The sequence below is a fragment of the Nelumbo lutea genome, chromosome 1, assembly GCF_056320005.1.
Source record: "Nelumbo lutea isolate HS-2025 chromosome 1, American lotus-T2T, whole genome shotgun sequence".
Lineage (NCBI taxonomy): Eukaryota > Viridiplantae > Streptophyta > Magnoliopsida > Proteales > Nelumbonaceae > Nelumbo > Nelumbo lutea.
Genome location: NC_142684.1, coordinates 59,047,009 through 59,054,060, shown reverse-complemented (window position 1 = coordinate 59,054,060; position 7,052 = coordinate 59,047,009).

Below are 7,052 nucleotides of genomic sequence, written 5' to 3'. Positions count from 1 at the left end.
CCCTCGATAAAAAGAAGAAAAAAAAAAGAAGAAAAGAGGAAGAGAAAAAGAGAGAACACAATGTACAAAAAATGCTTCATTGTCATTCATTTCATTCACAGTAAAGCCTTTACAAAAAAATTTTATGTCCTCTATGGCCGAGCCAAGCACATGTACATCAATAAAAAAAGAGAAGGCAAAAAACAAGCAAAGGACAAAAGCAGGAAGACGACCCCACTAGCTTCACCACCAGCCAGGAGGAGAGCGGAATCCTCGGTGCCTTTAGGAGCCCCATTGATGACCACAATAGATGCCTCGGGAGAATCTAGGATCACCTTCAGCCCATCAATGTTGAACTCAGGCATCACTTGTAGGATGACCCTCTTCGTGTCCTCAATCCCGTCCAAGTAGGTCACAAACACATAGTCCATGAGGCCCTGCTGGTACTCGAGTGACTGCTTGACAGTCTCCACCGCTTCGGTCACCCGCTTCTCAGCTTCAACCGCTTGCTTCACAGCCTCAGCTGCCCATTCCTCGGCCTGTGCCACCCACCGTTGGCCCTCTGCGACGATGCTGTCAAGGCGAGCTCTCTCCTCCTCAGACTTCTTCAGTGCCTCTTGCGACTTGTCGAGGCGAGCCTTAGCGTTCTTCAGATCATCCTCCAGAGTCTTCTGGAGTTGTTGCTCATCCTTGTGGGCTGCCCAAAACTTGTCTTGCTTGCTCTCGGCAATGGTAATTGCTACCTAGAGCTTCTTGTTGATCTTTTCAAGCCGTTCCAGGCACTCCAGGGCGAGGCCTATTCAGTCTCCCAGGTCGACGAAGTGACAGCAAACCTGCATCAAACGACATCAGCAAAGCCACAACGTGTAAGGAAAAGAAGAAACTACGAAAGGAAAAGGCGAAATGAGAGCTTACCTCAGCCATGTGTTAAAGCCCCTCGCTGTAGACTAACCAGGGATCACCCCGTTTACTAGGGCCTTCCCAACCCCCTCCTTAGTAACAAAATCCCCCTCGTAGACTGACTAATGGGGGCAAAAGATCTTTGAGAGCTGCCTGGTGTCCTCGACAGCCTCTCATACTGATGGGGGGGGGGGGGGCAGACGAAGGCCCAATGGCACACCCCTTTGTAGGGGGCTTCTTCAACGCAATGCCCCTAGCAGGGCGCTCTTGGTGGGCTACCTTCTTCGGTGGCTGTCTCTTTGGAGTCTCCTCGGCCAACCTCTTCCTACCAGCCTCAATTGTCTCGATCAACCTCTTCTTGCCTGCATCGGCCACTTCAGAGAGCTTCTCCACTTGGTTTATATTGGCTTCTTGCAGCCCTCAATCAGCCTTTTTCCCTTGTCCCCTCGGTTGACGGGGACTTGCTGTGGATTTCCCCCCTTAGGGGGAGCAGGCATTCGATCATCCCTCGTGGGCACCTCCTCGATAGGCCCCTTTGGAGTCTGTCCTCCTACCTTCTTCTGGGCCTGGGCCTTCCGCTTGGCTTGGGAACTCTCTAGTATAAGCTTTCGTGCATCCATCGGTACCTCTGCAAACAAGAAAAAGGGAAAGATGTTAGTATCATTAGCCGTGAACAAAGGGAACATGTTAAAGAAACAACAAGACCTCTCCTATCAAAGGGGGCAGGACTGAGCCCCGCGAACAACAACGGGAGCTCCACCTCCACCAAAGGCCTGGCTCGAACTCTCCCTAGCACGAGTAGGTGAGGTAGGTCAACAGCCTCCTTGTCCCGAAGCATGGGGGCACACTTCTCAACCGTCGTGGAGGCATCTCCCCATCCCATCCTGAACGACCAACCCTTGGGGTAAGACATGAAGAAGAACATGCTCCTCCAGTTATGGACAGACATAGGGTTGTCGACGGGTTTACCCTTACGTGGCTAAAAGTAATACATGTCATCCTCAGAAGAATGCTTCCTCGATACGAATATGGCCCGAAAGAGCTTCGGCATCAAATCCATGTCTTGAAGCTGAACCACCACCAGCATGGCAACCATGGTTTGAAGGGCATTAGGGACTAGCTGGCTTAGGGTGATCCCGTACCACCTCAACAGCTCAGAAATCAAAAGGTGATGAGGGAACCTAAGGCCGAACTGGAGGACGTGTTGGCATAAGAAAATCTCCCCCTCCTCGGGAGTCCACGGTTGGTCACCTGCATCAGGAACCCTAATGCTATAAGACTGAGGTATGAAGAACCTCTTAGCCAAAGACCTCACTGGCTCCACATCCAGAGAACTACTGAACTCCGAACATGGAAGGTTAGCCCTAGCCACCCCTCGGACAGCACTTTTGGCCACCATCCCTAGGGCGAGATCTGGAGTCAAGAAACCTGAAAAGTCGTGAATCTATGTTTGTTTTAAATATGAAAAGCTGAAAATCAACTTTCTGCTTAAGCTATCATAGGTAACTTATCAGAAACAACTCTATCAATGAAATTCAATCACTATAGGAGCCCTTCCAAACGCACTCTATGGAGTAATAAACCACCTTACAACTTATTTACTAAAAGACAAAGCAATAAACTTTTCATCTCAACCACTTTAGTAGTTATCAATACTCACAAGGAAAAGAAAATCTCTAACAGGATTCGCAAGAAGTTACCAGAACTTGTGGGACATCTCCCACTGCTCTTGAGCTCTCATCATCAAAAACAATTTCTTGATGATGGGTGTCCAGGATGTAATCGGTCTCCAAGAATTATGCATTTCGACTGCAGAACACTTTCTGCTCACTTGGGTCATAGAATAGGTAACCTACAGAGCCTTTTGGGTAGCCTACAAATAGGCAACGACTGGTTTTGGATTCCAACTTGTCTACACTCATTCTTTTAATGTGTGTTGGACAACCCCAAATCTTCAAGTGTCTGACACTTGGTTTCTTTCCGGTCCAAAGTTCATATGGAGTGTTCGAAACCAATTTGGTTGGAACCCGATTCAAAACGTAAATCGCAGTCTCTAATGCGTAACCCCAAAAGGATGTGGGTAACTCTGAGTGTATGAGAAGCGACCAGACCATATCCAATAAGGTCCTATTCCTCATCTCTAAAACACCGTTAAGTTGTGGTGTAGCAGGAGGAGCTAATTGTGATACTATCCCATTGTCCTTTAAGTAATCACTGAATTCGTCAAAGAGATACTCGCCTCCTCGATCTGATCGAAGGACCTTAATTTCTCTCCCTAACTATTTCTCGACCTCTTGTCTAAACTCTTTGAACTTTTCAAACGATTCAGACTTGTGTCTCATTAGGTACACGTAACCATATCGTGATAAATCATTTGTGAATGTGATGAAATACACGTGTTGATTTCGTGTCCTAACACTCAGGGGACCATATACATCAGTATGTATTAGGTCAAGACTTCAAGAGAGAGAGAGAGAGGGATAGCTTGGATGGATTAAGCTTGCATATTCACAGAGGAGAATGTGATCAATAGACATATTCACAGAGGAGAATGTGATCAATAGACATGGGAGTAATGGATCTCATACCGGCTTTAGGTTGGTTTGCTTTCTCTGCCTATACGAAAAATTTGGCTGTTGGGGGCCATCAGCCTATGCCGTTGAGTACATTAATGGAAATGCCATGTTACCATGAGAGTGGGGTAAAAGAGTAATTGCCTCCTATTTCCCTTTGACCAAGAAGATAAACATGGGCGTAAATGGGTGAACATGTTCAGCCCATAAACTCCCTTGACATCATAGGTTGTTAGCCTCCAATAGCCAAAGTTATCCCATGACATAGATGATTTGGCTGCATTAAACCTAATTCAAGAAAACAAGCATATCATGACAGTGTAGAATTATTACTCATTAAACCTAACTCATGGGATCTGGAATGATAAAAAGTTATGTTGTCATGCTTGGTTCTTTTTCTTATTAACTAATAAATGTGCACATGTATTGCATGTGATGATATTGATAATGATGATACAATTTAAATGTTCTTATAAGAGGTCATATAATAAAAATATGAAATCGAACCATGGTGTAACTAACATCATAAAAGTGTAACCAATTAGGTGGTTATCATCATCATCATCATCATTTAAGAGCCTTGCCCGAACTATATGGAATCAGTTACGTAATCTTCTTTCACCATTCAATTCTATTCAATGCTATATCCATCATTAAGTTATGGATACTTATATAATTTTTTATTATTCCACGTAGGTCTTCAATTTGTCTCTGGCTCTCTTGCTCCTTTAACATTAAATTCACCATTTTTTAATAGATATTATATATGGTTTTGCATGCACATGACCAAACTATCTTAATTTACTTTCTCTCATTTATCCCCTTTGGAACTACTCTTAGGTTCCTTCATGCCACCAATCAAGTGGTCTTCATTAAAATTCACGGGGCAGGGGGTATAATCTGTTAAAACTCTTTTGTTATCATACCTTTTGCCATCATAGATATTAAGAATATATATAATACTAAAGACAAGTTCAATTTTTTTTAATAAATTTTACAATTTTTTATATTTTATATTTTCATTATTTATTTTATGGCATCACAAGTTAACTTGTTTAATTGGGAAGGAAATGCAATTGCAATTGATTTTTTGAAGATTTGTTTATCCCTTGGTCAAATCAACTAGTAAAATAGGTAAATCCATCACCAGACAATGATTATGAGTCCATTTACCACTAAATCACTTACATGGTTAGCAACATGGTGACCAAATTAAAACATTTGACCTAGTTAGTGGGGTTACAAATTAGACACCAATTTTTCTAATTTTTATATTTCACTTCTATCATTAATAAAACAATTCTTATTTATCACACTTAGTTTTTTAATATGCCAATATATAATATTAGACATGTTCCCATATTTGTTATATTATTATTTTTTGTATTTTTTCTTAATTTTTGTATTTCTTTATTTAAAAAAATATATTTTTTAATTATGACACTATGGGTCGACTAGTTTGACCCAAATGGTTGAACCATTGAACTCCCACCTAGATAGAAAATGCTTTCATTTTTGATTGATTTTAAATTTTATATTCTATTTTCATCATTAGTAAAATCTTTTGTATTTATCATATTTATTTTGTGGTTGCCATTGTATGGCCCAGGTTTTTGCCTACACTATTTGAGCATTTCTATTGTATATTCCTTTTTTTTTTCTCTTTTAATAAAGTTCTAACTTGCAAAAAAAAATATTATACTTGTGTTTAATATGATGATATACAATAATAGTGATGTGCCCAAAATTTTCTATAAATTCTTTATTTTTTATGTTTTTTGTATATTTATGTATTTTTAATTTTTATTATTTAATTATGACATCATGGATTTACCTATTTGGAAAATATGGTTGAACTACTTACCCACTAACTAGATGAAAAAATTAAATGATTTTTATTTGTGGGTTGATTTAAAAAATATAGATTTTTATACTATAAAAATCATTATTTATTGACTTGATTAATGAAATTTAATGATAAAAAATAAAAATACCTTAAATATAGGATTCAATGTTAGAATAGTAGTTAATGCCTTAAATATGGGATTTAATGAGAGAGAATTGAATGAACTGAATTCTAGTATTGAAATTATACTATTTTGCCCAAAAAATGAAGAATATTCAAATTCAAAATGAGGGGTATTTTAGTTGAAAAAAATTCTATAAAGCAATAGGAATTAATACCTTAAATACGTGATTTAATGAGAGAGAATTGAATTAACTGAATAGTAGTATTCAAATTACAATTTTGCCCCCCAAAAGTGTACAAATTCAAAATGAGAAGTATTTTAGTCAAGAAAAAAAATCCAGAAATCTCAGGACTCATTCGCGATTTTTATAGTAGTATAGATATAGATATCATATCAATCAGAAATAAAAAATTAAAATAATTAATTGAACATTGAGATTAATAATAATCTTGAGTTAAATAACTAAGTTATATTTTATTTCTTTTACCATTTCCCAACATTTCCTTAACATTTTACCAAAAAAAAAAAACATTTCCTAACATACTTTGGTAGTTTACACTTCACATAAAATAATAAAATACATGTTGCATATATGAATATACATTAATATTTGAGACTTAGACTTAGGTTTATCAATGAATGTTTGGAATCATTGTCTGTCTAAAATGTGTCATAACAAGATTGGTCTCTTTCATTTTTCTTAAAAGAAAGCCTTTAATAAATATATAATGGGTCACTAGGATGTTCCTTCAACTAAGATTGCAGCTCAGGCTGGACTTTGGCAAATGTGAGACCCAACCAAAACCTAGTCCAAACAAACAAGACAAATCTAGGAATAAACTTCACAAGAATACAAATAAGATGCGATTAATATGTCATTTTCTTAATTATATAATAAATGACAACATTTCATTGAAACCCACCCTGTAATTTAAGTTTCTTTGTAAATAATATGGAGGAAAGGGTTCCTAAAAAGGCCAAGTAGGAAAGATGGCCAAATGACCCCACCTATTCCCACCAAATCCTTGTCAATAGTTTGTTGGGAGGTTATGTTAACCAAAGACACCAAGGATTTGAACACTGGTGGTACCTTAAAAAAATGACCCCACCTATCCCCACTACACACTTTGTAAGAGTGGTTGAGAGGTAATGTTAACTCAAGTTGGAAATATGGCTAAATGACCCATCTATCCCCACCACACCCTTACATCTAATTAATTACACAAATTGTAAGTAATATATGGATCGTTCATTATATGCATGAATGTGATATAACATTCTTAGATATATACAATATTAAAGCATAAGAGACCGTCAATATATGGCACCCATAATTGAAGGATATCACCAATACAGAATTGAATTCATATAGTTAAATTATGATATAGTTGGGATAAGACTTACATGATGATTGATAATATAAATAATAACATTAAGACAAAAATACAAAAGGGTTTATGTATTTCTAGATGTTCAGCTTCAATGGTTCAACTACCAACCTTACTGCAGCATTTTACGCCTGAAGATGTTGTAGGACCAGATATATATATATATATATATTTGATTTCATTTGCCATGTATTTATATATTTTTTAAAAAGAAAATAGAACAAACACAGCGATATACGACG